This window comes from Callospermophilus lateralis, chromosome X, assembly GCF_048772815.1.
Source record: "Callospermophilus lateralis isolate mCalLat2 chromosome X, mCalLat2.hap1, whole genome shotgun sequence".
Taxonomy (NCBI): Eukaryota; Metazoa; Chordata; class Mammalia; order Rodentia; family Sciuridae; genus Callospermophilus; species Callospermophilus lateralis.
In genome coordinates this window covers 15987467-16010320 of record NC_135325.1, presented here as the reverse complement: position 1 = coordinate 16010320, position 22854 = coordinate 15987467, and the positions used below count along the sequence as shown (strand labels likewise).

The following is a 22854-nucleotide window of genomic DNA, read 5'->3' as shown; positions in this document are numbered from 1 at the left end:
AACACAAAATTAAGGTATTATCAGGGCTCTGTTCCTTCTGGACTTCAGGAAAAAAAAAATCATTTTCTTGCCTTTTCTGCCTCTCAAGGCTGTCCTCTTTCTTTGTCTCATTCCCCTCCTTCTTCCATCTTCCAAGCCAGTAAGGAAAAAGAATGACTCTGGCCCTGATTCAATCCTCACATCTCCTCCTCTGACTCTAGCCAGGAAAGGTTTTTAAGGATTCATGTGATTAGATCAAGATCACCTGTATAATCAATGATAAGCTCCTCATCTCAAAGTCTCTGACCCAGTAGTCTCCTTTCTGTCTACAAGCAACCTTTAAGCCCTGACAGGCTCCTGTGTTAATTCAAAACCAGAGTAAAATCTCAGACTCTTCCCAGTTCTTAAAATCATTACTCTTTGTTTATAAATTGAATTTTAGCATTTTAGAAAACAAACTTGTTTATGCTAAATAAAACTAAACATAATCAATTTAAATGTCTATAACTTCATTAATATTTTCATCACCAGAAAGCAGAGGTTCAAACTGCTGAGGCCATGTGAACCCAAGAAAATTATTATTATTATTATTATTATTTGCACTGGGGTTTGAACCCAGGGATTCACATGCAAGCACTTTACTACCAAACTATACATCTCAAGTCCTCCATTTTTTAAAAAAATTTGATACAGGATTTCACTAAGTAGCTGAGGCTGGCCTCAACTTTGGGACCCTCCTTCCTTAGCCTTCTAAGTAGATGGAATTACAGGCATGTGCCACTGTTCCTGGCTAAAGAAAATTATTAAAGAACCCCAAAACTACTTTCTAAGTCAGTGATTCTCAAGATATGGCATGAATAGGAATGTTCCTGGAAGCTTGTTTAATGATCATTTTTCCATCATAGCCCCATCCACCTGAGATTCCACTCTGGATTTGATTGCAAATGTCTAAATTTTTAATGAGTACACCTAGTTATTCTTATTTGAGTGTTCTTTAAAGTATCTAATACAGAAACAATAACACAATTGTAAAATCACTAGCATATTGAAATGACTAAGCTTTCAGTCATTTCACCTAGCCTAAATATTTATAAGATTACACATGGACATTTATCATTTTGGCCTATTGCTATTTCATATCTGTTAAAGATAATTTGAGGTTGGTTTGAGAAAAATATTTTAGATTATTTTTATAGACTATGAAATGTATATATGCTATATTGTCAAAGTTTATGTAAGTATTAAATTATTTTAATGGATATTTTGTGTAGATCAAATTGTATTAACATGTAAATTTTGCTCCCCATGTTTCTGTTCACCCAAGTAAGTGAAACTCCCAATTTGCTAATTCAACAATATTACAAATTTCAATTTTAAAATGACCCATTTCATTTAAACTGGAATCCATTGATCTTCAAGCTGCAATTACTATCTACTATCTTCTTTTAATATGTCTGTAATCCTAGTGGCTCAAGAAACTGAGGCAGGAGGATCACAAGTTCAAAGCAGCCTCATCAAAGATGAGGCACTAAGGAACTCAGTGACATCTTGTCTCTAAATAAAATAAATAAAATACAAAACAGGGCTGGGGATGTGGCTCAGTGGTTAAGTGCCCCTGAGTTCAATCTCCAGTACCAAATAAATAAATAAATAAATAAATAAATAAGGTCTTCTTGTTCTGTCACCTAAGTAGTCAACACAAATATTTAAAGTCAACTCATTTAGTAAAGATTAAGATAGAAATTCATCTTATTTATTGTATTATGCTATTGTCCTTGTCATATACTTTTGTGTGTCTCAAGTTGGCATACTTTTCTGATGTCCAACAACAGGTCATAAGAAGTTAAAATTTTTTTTTCATTAATTTAACAAACATTGATTTGTTTCAGGGTCATTTTCCATGTGTGTTTGGTTGTGTGCTGCATTACTTCAGGAGTATCATTTACATCACATTTATTAGTATGATAATCCTGGAATTGTGCATTGCACACCTGTACAATATCTAAGACAGTCCTATCTAATACAAATTTAGGCAATGTGACAGGTGCATGAATATAATGATAATGACATCAAAGTAGTTTCTCTTTCATAACTTATAGTTTAGTAAGGGAGAATGACAAATATGGGACACTGTGATAAGTTCCATGACAAGAAAGTGCAGGTCTTTATATCTATGTAGCTATCTAACTAAAGCAAAATAAAGCTGAGCAGTTAAAGCTAGAACTTTCCTGAGAATATTTCAAACTATAGATCCTGATCAGTTTTTTTTTTGTCCTATAGTGGCTCAATATCAACATAAAATTTAATCACAAAACCAGTGTTTGTGTAAAGGAGCTAAGTGCTCTTAGCAGCATCATCCATGCTCTTTGTGCAGACATAGATATTGTATAAAACTCTGTTTTCGTGTGTATTCTCTCAGCACTGTCCTGGTTTTGCCTTTTGAATCCAGTAACCCAGTCTTGTATGTCTGTATCTTATTGATGCTCAGCTTTCAATCCTGTTCTTACCTGTTGGTTCATCCCTTAGTACTTGATGGTCTAGATGTTTCCCAAGCTAAAGTCAAACGTCCATGATACACTTTCTTCTCTGTCCTGCCGCTGTATCCCAGCACTACCCACTTCTAAACCAAGATTTGGAAACCAAATCCCTGTGATGCATTGTTTAACATCTAATGAGTTTTGAAACTTTTTTATAGTAAGTCTAGGTGTAAACTTTTGTTTTGACAAATGGATGCTTCACAAGGACAGGGATTTTTATATATATTCGTTCAGGTATAAGTTGAGTACCTAGAAAAATGCTTAGCATATAGTATTTGCTAACTAATTAAATGTGTGTGAGATAATGCACAAGGGCCTTTCATTGCTACTTGCCTCCCATCTGTTGCTGATTTTTGAATGTCTGCAGAGTGTAGTTAGCTTTGTTTATAGTGGTTCTTCTTAAGCTTCCAACATAGGACTTCTCAGGTTCACTCTCAAGCATCCTTGAAAAGTAGAGTCTATAGTGCTGCTACAGCTCAACAGTGCCTCCACATGAAGAGGAGTTCAACTGCATCTAAGCAAGTGAATCTACATCTCCAAATTCCCTCCACCACACCATGGTAGGAAAACTGCTCAAGAAAATATAACCAACTCTCCTAAAGTGCAAGAAATAAAATCAAGAATCAATAAATGGGATGGATTCAAACTAAAAAGCTTCTAAGCAAAGGAAACAATCAATAACATGATGAGAGAGCCTACAGAATAGAAGAAAATCTTACCAAGTACATATCAGATAGAGCACTAATCTCTAGGATATATAAAGAACCCAAACAATTTAACAACAACAACAACAACAACAACAACAAAAAAAAAAAACCCAAGTAACCCAATCAATACATGGGCTATGGAAATGAGCAGACACCTCACAGAAGAAGATATAAAATCAATCAACAAATATATGAAAAACTGTTCAACATCTCTAGAAATTAGAGAAATGCAAATCAAAACTAGGATTTCATTTCACTCTAGTCAGAATGGCAATTATCAAGAATACAAGCAACAATAAATGTTGTTAAGGATGTGTGGAAAAAAGGCACACTCATTCATTGCTGGTGGGACTGCAAATCAGTGCAGCCAATATGGAAAGCAGCATGGAGAATCCTTGGAAAAATGGGAGTGGAACCACAATTGACCCAGCTATCCCATCCCTCAGTCTATACCCAAAGGACTTAAAATCAGCATACTATAGTGACACAGCCACATCAATGTTTATAGTAGCTCAATTCACAATATGTAAATTGTGGAGCCAACCTAGATGCCCTTCAATAGATGAATGGATAAAGAAACTGTGGTATATATACACATGGGGTATTACTCAGCCATAAAGAAAAATGGAACTATGGCATTTTCCAGTAAATGGATGGAGCTGGAGAATATCATGCTAAGCAAAGCAAGCCATTTCCAAAAAACCAAAGTCCAAACGTTTTCTCTGATAAGAGCATGCTAATCCAAAACACGGGGTAGGGGTAAGGGAAGAATGGAAGAACTTTGGATTGGGAAGAGGGGACTTAGGGGAGGGAAGAGGGTAAGGGATTGGGAAATACAGTGGCATGAGATGGACATTATTACCCTATGTACCTGTATGATTGCACAAATGGTCTAACTCTGCAGCATGTATAACCAGAGAAATGAAAAGTTGTGCTCCATTTGTGTACAATGAGTGGAAATGCATTCCGTTTTCATGTATAACTAATAAGAAAAAAATAAAAAAGATTAAAAGATTACAAAAGATAAATAAAAAAGAAAATATAACCAACTCTCTTTCTCCTAGAGATGCCCTTATATCAGAAAACACTACAATTTAGGTTGCCAATAGAGACAATATGGATTGTCGTCAAGCTTTTGCTAATGGCAGATGAAACAACTATCATGGTACAACTCTGGCAAGGATTCTGGAAAACCAAATATATTACTTTGGAAAAATTTTCCTTTTTCCTTGACATTTTTGTCCAACTATAAAATATAGCTTATGGCTAAGACTTATAAGCCTATTAGGTTTATCCACTTCCTTTTGTGAACTTGAACTCTGAGCCCCTCTGAAGCTTATCAGCAACACATTATATTTGGAATCCACTAAGATCACTACCCCAAATAGGGTCCTAGGTCTTTGTGCATATAAGAACTATAATGTCATACAGCCTTGCAAAAGAAAGGTGTGTGCATGTGTGTGTGTGTGTAGACAGATATAGACATTCATATATATATATATATATATATATATATATATATATATATATATATATATATATATAAGATATCTGCAGTAATCCTAACTCATATCTACCCAACATACACATTTAGCTTCAAGACTGATGGCATGAACTAAGCCTCTTTGACCTAGGCAATAACAGATCTTCAGATCTCTATCCTATACTTAATTATTTTAGTTGCTGGTCCCAGAAAATAGCAGATACCCTGTTTAAATGTAAATCACTATTCATTATAGCCATGTTAAAAACTTTCAATATCACCTCAAGTCTCTGTGGAATCTGGTGACGTGTGCTCAATGAGTAATTTGGTAGACCTGGAAACTATCCACATAAGAGCCAGTGTGTCATCATTGTCTGGTCAGGCATTAGTAAAGCATGAACAATACTTATATAGAATCTCAAGAAATGTAATTTTCACCAAAAACATATATTTAGTATATTAAGTTCTGATTTTTGCAGTGATAGTTGCAATTGTTTTCTCTTATGTAAAATTCAGACTAAGATGTTGATAAGAAGAGAAGTTATTACCAAATTGTAATTCTAAGTCACCTCAAACTAAATTTTTATTTGAAAGGTGATAACTTTTAAACAAGGGATAAGAAGACGAAAGGGAAATTTTGAAAATGTTAATAAAAGCATTGGTGATACCAGGCATTTCAAGTTTAGGATTATGCTAATTAGTAGTTTTTTAATTTAGAAATTAGGGTAATATTAGAAACAAATGCATCTCTTTAGTAATCAAAGATGCCATTCCTATTATTCTGAAAAGTCATAAACTTGTGAATAAGGCTTTAGACAAAATAAATTTGATTGGCATTATCAAATAAAATGAATTGTTAATTGTCATTTCTATTATTCTATTTTCAAAACTTAGATATTAGTGGGTTTTGTACAGTATGTAGTCAATTAATGTTTAGTGAATGGTCAGGGTGTATTAAAGGCACTCAAAGTATATAATTTTAAAAGAAGTTTAGAAATTCCTAAAATAATCTTTTTTTTTTTACAGTTTGGAATTCTGATTGTAGTTAGTATCTCCATGAAAATAAGGTAAGTTTTAACATTAAAGGAAAGAAATATTAAGGGTCCAAGAAGGAGTGAAATACTTTAATTATTTCCTAAAGAATTAAAAACATTTACATTAGATTATCATCTTAATGGATGTTTGGAGTACATATATTCTCAATTAAATTTTGACTTAATTGTGGTACATGCTTTTAGGATATATAATGAAGAAGGATAAATGGATGGATGGTAAGGTGAATGGACAAGGTGCTGTCCTCACATAAGAGAGAACTATGCTCACCACTTCTTCAAATAGTACCTCCTTTTGTTACAGCTCTGGCAGATGACCAAATATCTAGTGCATTTTCTATGGCTTTAAATGTTCTTGAGCAAATGTCAATCCCAGTTCTTCTAGCACCTCTTCATTGATGGTAGAAATTAACTTCTCTGTGTATCAATTGTCTTACAAATAACATAAAATGGCTAAATTATATGGTACCTTCCAACTCCAACTAAATTATATGGTAACTTCCAACAAGTAAAGAAACTTGGGGTGGGGATGTGGCTCAAATGGTAGCGCGCTCGCCTGGCATGCGTGCGGCCCAGGTTCGATCCTCAGCACCACATACAGACAAAGATGTTGTGTCTGCCGAAAACTAAAAAAATAAATATTAAAACTCTCTCTCTCTCTCTCTCTCTCTCTCTCAAAAAAAAAATGTAAAGAAACAGCCTCCATAATGTGATGGTCCAAATGATATTCAATAGAGTACATGTTTTAGTTGTGTTATCATATAAGTTTAGCTAAAAGAACTACAGCTTTAAAATTTCTTCTACTTACTGTGTGGAAAAAATAGAAAGAATTATTTTTCATTTATTGAATATGTAGGAAACAGACCTATACTAACCTGAGGAAGTCTCATAAGGTAAAAAAGTAGATACGTTCTAACTCATCTTACTAGGAAGATAAAAACTTCAGCTAAATTAGAATAGCAAATGTGTGGAGGATTAGAGCCAATACATTTATAGGATAATATGCATTTTTTGTGTGTATTCATATATAATATACATATCTCCTACTTCTTTTATTCCTTATTGTAACCTCTTTATTGATACTTATATATATGGTAATACTTTTCCTTTCTCAGAAGAGAATTCAGCAATAGATGCAATTAAAGTTTGGTGTCCATTAGAATCAAGAAAAGATCATAATGCCAATATATAATATATTTATGCCAGCATTCCAGTATGTTTTTAGGAAAAATCTGCATATTTAGATTCATGTTATATTTATTTTTGAGTTGGATGAAAGAAGTATTCAACTTAATTTCCATATTGGCATAGTAAATTATAAAACCACTGGAGGAATAGTATTGAGATTTGGTATTACATTTTATATCAATTTTCAACATGAATTTCACTTAAAAAATGTAGTTTAGGTGAGCTGAAAAGAAACTTTGTGACATAAAAATGCATTTCAAAACTTCAACAAATAATGTAACAGGTAGAATAACAGTACCTCCAAAGATGCCTGTGTCCTAATCCCTGGGCTTTTTGAGTATCTAATGTTACATGGCAAATGGGGAATTGACATTGCAGATGGAATTAATGTTAGTAAACAGATGACTTTAAAAGGAAGACCTTATCCTGGATTATGAAGGTGAAGTATTTAATCAGAAGGGCCCTTAAAAGAAGAAAAGGGAGGCAGAAGAGAAGGTCAGAGAAGGTAGGTGTGGTTATGGAAGAGGTCTGAATGATGCACTAAAACTTGCTTTTCTTCATAATTTTGTTTCATATGTAGAATTAAGTTTTGCTTGTTTTTGGACTATTTATAAGTTTAGTCACATTGTTTGTACCAGTTTATGATTAAATTCTCTTGTTTAGTATTGTGTTGTAAGATCCTTAAAAGTTGTGAAATGAAACAGAAATCTACTCACCATCAGTGCTCTGTAGTGCCTACAAAATACCAGTTTATTTAAGCATCCTACTTTTTATGAGGTTTATTAATAATCCCTTTCAAAACATTTAGAACAAAAAAGATTGAAATTGAATAAAAATGTAACATATTAACCTACATGCATTTCCTTCTTGTGAATATATATTTGAATCCCTATTTCTGATATCAAACAGAGATCAGAAAATATGAATTTAGATAGTGTCTTACTAGGGAAACAGTTTCTTCTAGAAGAATCTTTAAAGAAATATATTCAACTCTAATGAGTTTGCAAGTTCACATAACAGAAGTTTGGATAGTGAGACATGCATATATCTTTATTAGTGTTGTGTACATTTATTCTAATTTCTTGGATATTCTTTGTGCAATTATGGCTCCAATTTCCTTAAGAACATCTTACATGCAGCTATGTTCTCTCTCTCTCTCTCTCTCTCTCTACACACACACACACACACACACACACACTTATATATACACACACGCACACACATATAGAGTTTATTTTTTTATGTTTTTGTTTTTTTACATATACATGACAGTAAAGTGTATGTTAACATAATATACATATATGGAGTACAACTCATTCCAATTAGAATCCCACTCTAGGGGTTGTACATGATGTGGAGTTACACTGCTTCTATATTCATATACGAACATAGAGAAATTATGTCTAATTTATTCTACTGTCTTTCCTATTATCATCATCCCTTCCTTCCCTTTATACCCCTTTGTCTAATCCAATGAACTTCTATTTTTCCCCTACCTCCTCTCCCTTTTTGTGGGTTAGCATCCACATATCAGAGAGAACATTTGGCCTTTGGTTTCGGGATGGCTTATTTCACTTAGCATATTTTCCAGTTTCATCTATTTACCAGCAAAAGCCATAATTTAATTCTTCTTTATGACTCAGTAATATTCCATTGTGTATATATACCACGTTTCCTTTTCCATTCATCTGTTGAAGGGCATCTAAGTTCATTCCACAGCTTGGCTACCATAGATTGAACTGCTATAAACATTAATGTGGCTATGTCTCTGTAGTATGCAAACTTCAAGTCCTTTGGATATAAGTTCAGGAGTGAGATAACTGGGTCAAATAGTGGTTCCATTTTAAGTTTTCTAAGGAATCACCATACTGCTTTCTAGAGTGGTTACTTCAATTTGCAATCCCAACAGCAATGTATGCATGTACTTTTCTCCCTACATCCTTGCCAACATTTATTGTATTCTTGATAATTGCCATTCAGACTGGAATGAGATGGAATCTCAATGTAGTATTCATTTGCATTTTCTAATTGCTAGAGATGTTGAACATTTTTTTTCATATATTTGTTGATCATATGTATTTCTTCTTCTGTGAAGTTTCTATTCAGTTCCTTTTCCTAGTTATTGATTGGTTTTTTTTTTTTTTGTGGTTTGTTTTTGGTGTTAAGTTTTTCGAGTTCTTTGTATATCCTGGAGATTAATGCTCTATCTGAGGCATAGGTGTAAAGATTTTCTCCCATTATGTAGGCTCTCTTTATGTTCTTGATTATTTCCTTTGCTGTGAAGAAGATTTTTGATTTCATACCATCCCAGTTATTGATTCTTTACTTCTTGCACTTTAGGAGACTTATTGAGGAAGTCAGTTCCTGAGCCAACATGATGGAGAGTTGGGCCTACTATTTCTCCTAGTAGCAGAGGGTCTCTGGTCTAATGCCTACATCCTTGATGCATTTACAGTGGAGTTTCATTCAGGGTGAGAAATAGGGGTTAAATTTTAATCTAACACTTATGGTTTCCAGTTTTCCCAGCAACACTTGTTGAAGAGGCTATAATTTTTTCAATGCATGTTTATGGAAACTTTGTCTAGTACTCAGTATCTAGTATTTATATGTGTTTGTCTCTGTGTCTCTTTTAGGTTCCATTGGTCTTCATATCTGTTTTTGTGCCAATAGTATACCATTTTTGTTACTAGAGCTTTGTAGTATAATTTGAGGTCTGATATTGTGGTGTTTCCTGCATCATTTTTCTCTCTTAGGATTGCTTTGATTACTCTGGGTCTCTTATTTTTCCAAATGTATTTCATTACTGCTTTTTTCTATTTATATGAAGAAGGTCATTGAATTTTAATAGGAATTACGTTAAAACTGTATAGTACTTTTGATAGTATGGCCATTTTGACAATGTTAATTTTGCCTATCCAAGAACATGAGAGATCTTTTTATTTTCTAAAATCTTTTTCAATTGCTTTCTTTAGTGTTCTGAGGTTTTAATTGCAGAGGTCTTTCACTTACTTTGTTATATTTATTCCCAAGTATTTTATTTTATTTTATTTTTTGAGGCTATTGTGAATGGGATAGTTTTTCTGATTTCTCTTTCAGATGATTCATCACTAATGTATAGGAATACAACTAATTTATGTGTATTAACTTTATATTCTGCTACTTTGCTGAATTCATTTATGAATTCTAGAAGTCTTCTGGTGGAATTTTTTAGGTCTTCTAAATATAGAATCATGTCATCGACAAATAGGATAGTTTTCTTTTCCTATTCATATCCCTTTAATTTTACTCTTTTCTCTAATTGCTCTGGCTATGGTTTCAAGGACTATATTGGATAGGAATGGTGAAAGAGGGCATTCCTGTCTTGTTCCAATTTTGTGAGGGAATGCTTTAGCATATATAGCTTTTATAATGTTGAGGTGTGTTCCTATTATTCCTAGTTTTTTCTAATGTTTTGAGCATGAATGGATGCTGAATTTGATCAAAAGCTTTTCCTGCATCTATTGATATAATCATGTGGTTCTTGTTTTTAAGTCTATTGATGTGATGGATTATGTTTATTGATTTCTGTATGTTGAACCAACCTTTCATTCCTGGAATGAACTGCACTTGATCATGGTGAACTATCTTTCTGATATATTTTGATACAATTTTCCAGTGTTTTGTAAGAATTTTTGCAGCTATGTTCATGAGGGATATTGGTCTGAAATTTTCTTTCCTTGATATGTCTTTGTCTGGTTTTGGAATAAGTGTAATACTAGCTTCATAGAATGAGTTTGGAAGGGTTCTTGCCTTTTCTATTTCATGGAATAATGTGGACGATTGGTGTAAATTCTTTGAAGAACTCATCTATGAATACATCTGGTACTGGGATTTTCTTTGTTGACAGGCTTTTTTAAAAAATTGATTTAAACAGATCAATTTCATTGCTTGAAATTGATCTGTTTAAATTCATGATGTCCTGTTTCAGTTTGGTTACGTCATATGTCTCTAGAAATTTGTTGCTATTTGTTGATGTCTTCATGATTTTTTTATTGTAGTATAGATATTCAAAGTAGTTTCTGATTATCATCTGTATTTCAATAGTATCCATGGTGATATTTCCTTTTCATCATGAATTTTAATGATTTGCATTTCTTCTTTCTTTTTCTTTATTAGTTTGGCTAAGGGTTTATCAATTTTATTTATTTTTTTTCTAAACAAACAAATTTTTATTTCATCAATTCTTTGATTTTTTTGTTTAAATTTCATTGACTTTGGCTCTGACTTTAATTTTTCCTATGTTATACTGCTTTAGGTGTTTATTTGTTCTTTTCCTAAGGCTTTAAGATATAATGTTAGGTTATTTGGTGACTTTCTATCCTTTAAATGAATGATCTCACTGCACTGAATTTTCCTCTTAGAACTGCTTTCAGAGTCCCAGAGATTTTTATATGTTGTGTTGCTATTCTCATTTACTCTATTTTTTAATTTCATCCTCGATTTCTTTTGCTATCCATTGGTCTTTCAATATCATATTCAATAGCATAGTCTCTAGGTGTTAGAGTAGCTTATATTTTTATTTATCATTGATTTGTAATTTAATTCCATTATGATCTGATAGAATGCAAGGTATTAGCTTTAATTTCTTTTTTTTATTTGCTAAGAGTTGTGTTGTGGCCTAAAATAGTCTGTTTTAGAGAAAGATCCAGGTGCTGCTGAGAAGAAAGTGAATCCAGTCATTGATGGATGAAATATTCTATATATGTCTATTAAATCTAAATTATTAATTATACTTTTTAGTTCTATTTTCTTTATTTACTTTTTGTTTGGAGTATGTATCCAGTAGTAAGAGAGGTATGTTAAAATCACCCAGTATTTTTTTAAGAGAGAGAGAGAGAGAGAGAGAGAATTTTTTAATATTTTTTTTTTTTTGGTTTTTGGTGGACACAACATCTTTATTTGATTTGTATGTGGTGCTGAGGATCGAACCCAGCGCCCTGTGCATGCCAGGTGAGCACACTACTGCTTGAGCCACATCCCCAGTCCAAAAGTCACCTAGTATTATTGGGTTGTTGTCTATTTGATTCTTGAAATTGAGAAGGGTTTGTTTGATGTATGTAGGTGTCCACTGTTTAGGGCATAAATATTTTTTAATTGTTATGTCTTAATAATGTATAATTCTCTTAAGCAGTATGGAATGGCCTTCTTGGTCTCTTCTGTTTAACTTTGGCTTGAAGTCCACTTTATCTGATATGAGAATAGAAACCCCTGCTTGTTTACAAGATCCATCTGAATAATATGTTTTTTTTTTTTAAAGAGAGAGTGAGAGAGGGGGAGAGAGAGAGAGAGAGAGAGAGAGAGAGAGAGAGAGAGAGAGAGAGAAAATTTTTAATATTTATTTTTCAGTTTTCGGCGGACACAACATCTTTGTTTGTATGTGGTATTGAGGATCGAACCCGGGCCGCACTCATGCCAGGCGAGCACGCTACCGCTTGAGCCACATCCCCAGCCCAATAATATGTTTTTTTCCTACCAGTTTCACCTTCAGTCTGGGGGTGTCTTTGCTTATAAGATAAATGTCTTGGCGACAGCAAATGTTGGGTCTTGTGTTTTTTTTTTTTTAATTCAATCTGCCAGTCTATGACTTTTAATTAATGAGTTTAGGCCATTTACATTCAATGTTATTATTGAGAAATGATTTTTATTCCCTGTCATTTTGATTTGTTTTCAGTTTTTAATTTTTATTAGTTTCTCCTTTGATTGACTATCCTTCTAGTGTAGTTCCTCTCTTTGCTGGTTTGCACTTTAATTTTTCATTTCTTCTTCATGAAATATCTCATTGAGAATATTTTGTTGTACAGGCTTTCTTATTGTGAATTCTTTTAATTTTCTTTATCATGGAAGGTTTTTATTTCATCACCAATTCAGAAGCTTAATTTTGCTGGGTATAGTATTCTTGGCTGGCATCAATTTTATTTCACAACTTGGTATATATTACAAGACCTCCTAGCTTTGAGGGTCTCGGTTGAAGTCAGCTGAGACCCAGATTGGTTTCCCTCTAAATGTGACTTCTTGTTTTTCTCTAGTAGCCTTTAAAATTCTATCCTTTTTCTGTATGTTAGTCATTTTCATAATAATGTTCCTTGTTTTGGGTCTGTTATAATTTTGCATATTTGGGGTCGTTCCCATAGGCCTCCTACATTTGACTTTTTTTTCCATCTCATTCTTTAGGTTTGGGAAATTTTCTGGTATTATTTTATTGAAAAGATTGTGCATTCCTTTTGTTTGTATCTCTGAGCCTTCATCTATCCTGACAAATCTTAAATTTGGTCTTTTCATGTTATACCATATTTCTTGAAGTTCCATTCATGGCCTCTTAATATCTTCTCTCTGTTTTCAACTTTATTTTCAAGATTATCTATTTTTGTCTTCATTGCCTGAAACTCTGTCTTCCAAGTGATCTAGTCTGTTGGTGATGCTTTCAATTGAATTTTTAATTTTGTTTATTAATTCTTCCATTTTGAGAGTTTCTGATGGATTCTTCTTCAAGATCTCTATCTCTGTATTGAAATTATCTTTAGCTTGTATTTTCTCACTGAATTCACTTCTTATGTGACGATTTATCCTGTTCTACAGAATAACCAAGAACTTTCTTAATTCCATCTCTGACATTTCCTCCACTGTGTATCAATGGAGTCTATAATTGAGGTTTTCTTTGTTGTTTGGCATGGTTTATTCCCATGTTTTTTCATATTGTTTGTCTACCCATCTATCTAGATGGACCTGATACTGTAGAGTTTCTATCTTATTAGTTAATAGTGTCTCTATATGTTAATAATACCTCACAGATTGGGGGTGCCCAATCATAGTAATGATCTATGCAAACAATGTATAGCAGTAGACCAGGTCTATAGTTTCTATTTTGAAATCTAGTGCTAATTGGTACACTATGTAGAAATAGTAGGATCAGCAATTTCCATCATTAAAAACTGTATATAATCATGACTTATGTCTGGCTTAAAATCAAAAAATAGGTGTTATTTATGATTTCCACTGTATTAATCATTGCTGTGAAAATGGTTGTAGGAGCAGACATTATATACCTCAACTAGTACTAATAGGTGTTAAGGATAGAGTAGAACATGTGGAAAGAAGAAGACCCAAGAGGGTAGAAAACTGTTTGCAATTTTCAAAGGGTGAATAGAGAAGATGCAGTGGTAACTTAGGATATGTTGTTAATGTGAAATGGGAAGAGAAAATGGGAAATTATAAACTAAGAGAGAAAATGGAATTTGGGTGTCAGCAATAGAAAAAGGAGAGAGGGAGACAAATGAGATAGAGCAGTGGCAATGACTATACAAAACAAAATCAAAGTATGATAGTCAAAAACCCTAACCCTCAATATACAGGGTATGGAAAAGTAATAGCTCCTGAAAGACAAAGAGAGAGAGAGAGAGAGAGAATTGTAGAAATGAGAAGAGAGAAACAGATATGTATATTTGTAGGAGTCCTTGATTCAATAAGTACACATTCAAATAAAACCCAATATAGAAAACCCAAAGCAAACCAGAACAATAACAACAAAAATCTTGGTGAAATGTTAAAAAATTAAGGAGTCATTTCCACTAAGGTGGACAAAACAGTGAGTATATGTGTTCACTGCCTGTGCCCAAATGATTTTCCTTTTCTTTCTACTTGAACTAAGTATGGGAGTATGGGCTGCAGGTTTTCAAGTCCTTCTTTTATATTATGCTGCTCCATGTTGAAGGTTGAGGTTTAAGACTTCCCAATTTCCCTTCTTGGGAGGTTAGCTTGGGTGGGCCAGGTGTGAAGCAGCTGCCTGGGTCAGGTAGGCCTTGCAAGGAGGTCGCAGAGTGGGCAAGCTGGGTTGTGAGTGGCAGTGAAGCTGCTGACCATGTATAGGGGAACTGGTTGGCTTGGGGCACGTGGATCAGAATTGGGCACTGTTTCCCATGGGTCAGCATTGAAGCTTTGTGGTCACCTCTGGGTCTGGCGGCAAAGGGGTGTGAGGGGCAAGCTCGGTTGTGGGTAGGTGGTAAAATTGCAGGCCTAGTAGGCTGAGTGGTGAACTGGATTGCGGACAAGTGGGTTGGGAGACTGAGGGTAAGGGGGCTGGAAATCCCTGGCGGGTACTAGATGATGCCAGACCTGGCGGGTACTGGGGAGGGAACCAGGAGCCATCAAGTACTGGCCCAGTTAGTCCTGGCAACTGGTGGGTACTGGGCCAGCCGGCTGGTCAAGCTGAGAGCCAAATGCCCTCATACCTACCCCTCCAGCCTCTCAACCTGTTATAGCTGGCTCTGTCAGTCCCTGCAAGCAGCAGAACTCTAACATGTGTTACCCTGAGTGAAATGCTCCCAGTTTCTGACTTTCCACGGGTTTGCAAGGCCCAGCCCAGTCCTTGCTAAGGTATCCTACTTTTCTTTTGTTGTTGTTGTTGTTGCTGGTGATTGAACCCAGGGCCTTGTGCATGCAAGGTAAGCACTCTACCAACTGAGCTATATCCCCAGCCCAGCTTCCTACTTTTGATGGGGATTTGTTGTACATTTTACTTGATCCCTAAATAAATAAATAAATAAATAAATAAATAAATAAATGTAAGTATTGATGTGAGTGGACATGCAAATATTTTGCTATAGATTAGTGTTTTTCATACATTTTAGATATTTGCAATTATGTCCTAAAAGTCACTACTCTACTATTTCTCTCCTCTCATTTTGCGACCCCTACTAAATACGAATTAAACCTTCTGACTGGAACTCACTCTTTTTTTCTATATTTCACTTCTTTTTTGACTTTTTTAACTCAATTACAGATAATTTTTAACAATTGAATCTCTCTTCAGTTCTATTTGTAGTTAAAATCATGCATTGTCTTTTTATTTCACTTATTATATTTTGTAATTTTGGAATATCATCTTAGTATTCAAAAATGCTCCATCAGCTTTTAATATCCTTTTTTGCCATACATATTTTTGGCTTATATTTTATTTATTTTATAAATATATAGTTCTTTTATAATCTGTCAATTAATTCAATATCAGTATTTTTGTGGTTTTGTTTGCACTATCTATTGGTTGTGTTTATTTTATTTCATGTCACATTTTCCTATGTGTGTGTGTGTTCTGGATGTTAATTTTCTTTTTAAAAATGTGTGTGTCATTCTTTACAGATTACAACACACATATAATAAGCATATTTTATCAAAATATATCACATTTCTTCTATTATGTCCATAAAGTTAATTCTTACTAATATTGACTTTAAAAGTGAATAACTATTCATGCACATTTGTAGAAAGGTAGTTGAAACACTATTTATTTATAATCACAGGGGGGCAATGGCTCAGAAATATTTACTTTTATGTGTTCTTTCTTCTCATATAGTCTTTTAAAAAAATTAATAAACTGCTTTTGATTCATTTTAGAATAACAGAAAAACTGATCAAAAAGAATAGAAAATTCCCATATACATCCTGTCTCCACACAGGCCCAATCTATACTATCAACATATGGCACCAGAGTGGTACTTTGATTACAATGGATGAAGCCAACTTGAGACATTATTATCAACCATTGTCCATAGTTTACATTAAGGTTCATTCTTGGTACTGTAAATTCTATGAGTTTTTATAAATGTATAAGTCCTATATTCACCATTATACTATCATACAGAATAATTTTACTACTCTAAAATATTATTTTCCTATTCATATTGCCTTTCTCCATACCTCCTGACAACCACTGGTCTTTTCACTCTCTCCATAGTTTTACCTTTTCTAGAATATCATGTAGTTAAAATCATGTAGTATATAGTCTTTTCAGATTAGCCTGTATTATGGTTTGGATCTTTAATTTTCCCCAAAAACTCATTTGTTAGACAATGTAGCAATATTTGATGGTGAACAGGTTTTATTATGACACCTGGAACCTCATCAACGAATTCATCCATTTAATGGATTAATAATTTGAATGAATTACTGGGTGGTAACTTTAGGCAGGTCAGGTGCAACTGAGGGAGTAGGTCTCTCTCTGCTTCCTGGTTGCCATGAGCTGAGAAGATTTCCTCTACCACACTCTTCAAACATGATGTTCTACCTTACACCAGGCAATGGAGTTAGCTGACCATGGATTGAACCTCTGACACTGTGAGCACAGCAGAAACTTTGCTTCCTCCAAGTTGTTCTTGTCAGGTGTTTTAGTCACAGTGATGAAAAACTGATTAACATAGCTTATTTCAATTAATTATGTGCATTTAAGATTCCTCGAAGTCTTTTCATGGTTTGATAACTATTTTTGTGTTCCATGTTATTTCATTGTGTTGGTATACCATAATTTAATTATTCTGTAACTAATGGAAGAACATCTGAATTGCTTCCATATTTAGGCAGTTACACATAAAAGCTTCTATATGTGCAGGTTTTTGTGTGGGTACAAATATTCAATTTCTTTGAGTAAACACCAAGAAGAATGATATCTGGATAATATGAAAAACAAGTTTTAGTTTGTAACAAACTGTCAAGCTGTCATCTAAAGTGGATGTATCATTTTGTATCTCCAGCAGAAATAAATGAGGTTTCCTATCATACCAGGTTCTCACCAACATTTGGTGTTATTATTTTGGATTTTGGTTATTTTAATAGGTATGTGGTCATGACTCATTTTACTTTTCAACTCCCTAATGACATATGATATTGAGCATCTTTTCATATGTTTATTTACCATCTGTAAATCTTTGTGATGTCTATTCAGGAATTTTCCCTATTTTTCAATTAGGTTATTTGTTCATGAGTTTTCAGAGTTCTTTGCATATTTTGCAAGATAGTCATTTATCAGATGTGTGTTTTGCAAATATTTTCTCTAAGTCTATAGTTTGTTTTCTTATTTTCTTGATAACACCTTTAACAGAGGAGAAATTTTAAATTTTACTGAATTCCAGCTTATCAATTATTTCTTTCATGGTTTTTGCTTTTTGTGTTACATCTGAAAAGTTATCGATATACCTCTGGCCAACTACGTTCCTCGGATGTTAAAGGAGTTTTATAGTTTTGTGTTTTACATTTAGTTCTATCATTCATTTTGAGTTATTTTTTTGTTTAAGTTCTATGTCTAGGTTAATTGTTTTGCATGTAGATGTCCATTTGTTCCAGCACCATTTAGAAAAAAAAGTACCTTTGCTCCATCATATTGCTGGTCTTCCTTTGTTGAAGATCAATCGAGTATATTTATGTAAGTCTGTTTCTGGGTTCTCTATTTTTCTCCATTGATCTGTCTGTTATTTCACTGATACTACACTATTTGATTATTGCAGTTTTTCAATATTGAAGTTGGATAGTGCCCCTTCCCAATTTGCTTTTCTACCTCAATGTTTTGTTAGCTAATCTAGGCAAACCCATTCCATATGAACTTTAGAATCATTTTGCTGATAACCACAAAATACCTTGCTAGGATTCTGATTTGACTGCATTGACTCAACAGATCAAGTTCAGAAGAGTGGATTTTGCAACAATGAGTCTTTCTATTTATGTATGAGACATACATAAAGCATGTCTCATTTAACTACTTCTTTCATATTTTTATCCTAGTTGTATAGATTTCCTTATTTTTATATATATATATATATATATATATATATATATATATATATATATATAAATTAAGTATTCTATTTGGGGGGATGCTAATATAAATGGTAATGTATATTTTATTACACATTGCATTTGTTCATTGTCAGGATGTAGGAAAGCAATTTGATTATGTATATTATCCTCATATCCTGCAACCATGCTATAATTAATTTTTTAAGTCAACTTACAAATTTTATTGTCTAATAGACAACTGTCACACATTCTTCTTACCACCATCCTACTATTCCTGAATTTAATTTGCAAAGGGAAGCAGAGACCAAAGAGGATTTCTTAGGTATTCAACAAAATTTGAAGAAGTGGGAAAAAATACAGTTACTGAAAATAAAACTTGCTTCAGTTAAGAGAGGATTTTTCTTTGTACATATTTTAAAATAGCTTTATTTTCCATTTAGGAACTGTGGAAAATACCTATTTATATTGTTTGGAAGGGTACCCCATTTCATAATAGGTAATCTTCCAGATACTTTTCAAATGGTCTTCACGTTTCCTATGAGTTGATGCTATCTGGCAGAACCTTCTATTCAGCTTTCTGACAACTTATCAAGAATTTGTAGAGGGGCAAGAATTCTTGCCTGATTAGTTTCCACAATGCAGCCATTTAACACCATCTCATCCAAAATGATGTGTATTTTATCCAAATTAAACATTATATCAAGTTCACTCACTCGGCTGAAGTACTCGTCTAAAACTTCCACAAAATTGTGGATGAATTCATAAATAGCCTTCTTAGTGTCATTAACTCCAACCACAATGAAGAGAGCTGCATATTGCTGATATATCAGCTTAAAATCCTTATATTCAATGAAAGAATATTGTTCATTGGATCGAGAGAGACAGCTCTTTATGACTTCTGTTTCCAGAAGTGTAGGCTTATTAATCTCCACATGCTCATAGTACTTAGAAAGTGAGGTCTGGCCTTGTTTATTCACCATAAGAAAAAAATTTATCATTTTTTTCCTGGCCAGTGTTTTTCCAAATACAGTTTAAAAGTTATAGCAAGGGATGGCTGTCATTGGAGCCTGTGTGGCTTGGGGGATGATGGTCCTGTGATGGGTCTTCCTAGAGTCCCCCTCCTGCTTTCCCCCTAAAGCTTGTTCCCCAACCCTCACTAGCTACACGGTCCGGGCTTCCTTGAGGCAGCCATTTTGGCTTTTAGTCTATAATTAATTATTAATTCCAGAGATTTTGTAATTCTTTTGTATTTTCCACATAGATAATCATGTCACCTGCAAACATAGTTTCATTTCTTTCTTCCTAATATGTATAGCTTTTATTTTCCTTTCTTGTCCTACTGTAATTGTTAGAACTTTCAATACAATGATGAAGATCAGTGGGGAGAGAGGATGTCCTTGTCATATTCCTGATCATGGCTAGAAATTTCAACTTCCTCACTATTAAGCAGTATGTTGACTGTAGGTTTTCTGCAAATGTTCTTTATGAAGTAGAGGAAGCTCTCCCACTATTCACAGTTTGCTGAGTGTCATTATCATGAATATATGTGCTTTTTCTCTATCTTCTTGATGGAATGAGCTACATTAATTACTTTTGAATGCTGAGCCAGTCTTGCACACCTGAGGTAAATCCCACTTGGTCATGATATATAATTATTTTTATAAATTATTGAATTTGATTTGCTCTTATTTTTTATTTTTATATTTTTTAATATTTATTTTTTATTTGTAGCTAGACACAATACCTTTATTTTATTTATTCTATGTGGTGCTGGAGATCGAACCCAGGACCTCGCATGTGCTAGGAGAGCACTTTACCACTGAGCCACAACCCCAGCCCTCCCTCCATTTTCTCTTATTTCATTGAAGATTTTTTGCAACTAAGTCCATGAGATATATTAGTCTGTGGTCTTCTCATTCTGTAATATTTTTGTGTGCTTTTGGTCTTAGGATAACTGTCACCTCAGAATGAATTAGAAGAGTTAATAGGTTTGGATTGATAAAAGAAAAAATATCATAGAAAGAGTACCTTAAACAATAGAAATGTATTTCTCAATTTTATGTAGATGGAAATACAAGATCAGAGTTCCAACATGATTGATTTCTGGTGACAGCCTGAATCTTGACTTGTTGAAAGCCCCCTCTTACTTTATCCACACAATTCTAAGAGAGAGAGATAATTCCTCTTGTTTCTTTTCTTAAAGGTCACAAATCTCATTCATGAGGGATCCTTCTTCATGACCTACTCACTTGAGGAAGCTGCTACCTCCAAATACCTGACACTAGAATTAAGCTTCAACATATAAATTTTAATGTGATGCAAACATTAAATCCATAAAAAGAAGTATCCCCTCACTTCTTTCTTACCAATTTTCTGGATTAACATTGTATTGCTCTTTTCAAAGAATCAGATTTGAACTTGCTTGATTCTCTCTACTAATTTATTCTATCATTTCATTGATTTCAGTTCTAATATTTATTATTTATTTTCCTCTGTTTCCTTTTGATTTAACTTGCTCTTATTTTATGGTTTTCTAAGTTAAAGTTTAGAGAGATGACTGTTTTTAACTCTTATTTTCTAATATATTCATTCAGTGCTATGAATTTCCTTTTAAATATTATTTTTATTGCATCTTACAAATATCATGTTTTATTTTCATGTTCATTTTGTTCAAAATATTTCTGAATTTCTCTTGAGAATCCTTCTTTGACCATTCTGTTATTCAGAAGTGTTGTTTAATTGCTTGTATTTTGTGATTTTTCCATGTATTTTTCTGCTATTGATTTCCATTTTAATTTTATTGTGGTATAAGAGCCTACATTATATTAGTTATAGTCTTTTAAATTGTTTAAGTATGTTTTAAGTTCCAGAATACGGTCTATCTCAGTAACTGTTCCATTTGACATGATAAGAATGAGTAATCTGCTATTCCTGGGTGAAGAAACCTGAAGATGTCTATTCTATTTAGTTGATTGATGGTGCTGTTGAGTTCAACTATGTCCTTACTGATTTTCTGCCTGTTGGATGAAAGGGTGTTAAGACCTTCAGCTACAATAGTGGATTCATCTATTGCTCCTTGCAATTCAGTTTTTGACATGTTTATTTTGATGCTCTGTTGTTAGGAGCATACACATTAAGAATTGGTATGTCTCCTTGGAATACTGACCCCTTATCATTATGTAATGTTCCCTATTATACATGATAACTTCTCTTGATCTAGTGTCTTCATTTTCTGAAATTAATATAGACACTCTTGCTTTCTTTTGGTTGACACAATATATATTTCTCCATCCATTTACTTTTAATCTATATAAGTATATTTATTTATGTATTATTCTGAACCTAGGACCTTGTTCATGCTAGGCAAGAATATTATATCAATAAGCCACATCCCCAGCCCTGTATTTTTGTTTTTAAGGTAATTGTTTTTATTGTCAATATACAATTGGGTCTTATTTTTCTTCTCCATTTGTCCAAACTCTTTCTTTTATTTGGTATATTTAGACCATTGATATTTAAATAATATTTGATATCATTAAATTAACATCTATTATATTTGTTACTGTTTTATATTTTTTGTTCTTTTTTCCTGCCTAAAGTTCATTTGGGCATAAGTATAAAAATATGGGAAATCATTTGCTCAAATTCAGTACTAGTACTTTCCCTTCCACCCTCTGTTCCCTTTTTCTCTGTTCTAATGATCTTTCTTTTATTTATTTATAGTTTTTTCAATTAGTACATTATGTAAATACACAAAGGTGAAGTTTACTGTGGTATATTCATATACATATATAGGAAAGTTTGGTCAGATTCATTTTACTATTCATTTCATCCTTTTCCATTCCCTCCTCCATCCTCCTCAATCCCCTTCCTCTACTCCACTGTTCTATTTCTGTTTTGCTGGAATAACTCTCTTCCTCCCCCACCCCTTATTTTCATCTAGCTAAGTGGGATGGCATCAAATTCAAAAGCTTCTGCACAGCAAAGGAAACTGTTAAGAGCATAAAGAGAGAGGCTACAGAATGGGAGAAGATCTTTGCCACTTACTCCCCACATAAGATATTAAATATGCAGAATATATAAAGAACATCAAAAGCTTAACACCAAAAAATAATAATAACCCAAATAATAAAAGGACAAAAAACTAATCTAAATTATTCAAAAGAAGAAATATAAATGGCCAAAAATATGTGAAAAAAAGGCAATTAGGGTAATTAAAATCAAAACCATATGGAGATTTCATCTCCCTCAAGTCAGAATGGCAATTACAAGAAATATAAATAATAATAAATGCTGATGACAATATGTGA

The 22854-nt window shown here is 33.3% G+C and overlaps 1 pseudogene; it reads right to left on the bottom strand.

The window, feature by feature from the left end:
* Positions 1–19113: 19113 nt before the first annotated feature.
* On the bottom strand, positions 19114–19542 carry LOC143639224 (AP-4 complex subunit sigma-1 pseudogene; annotated as a pseudogene).
* Between the last annotated feature and the right edge of the window lie 3312 nt (positions 19543–22854).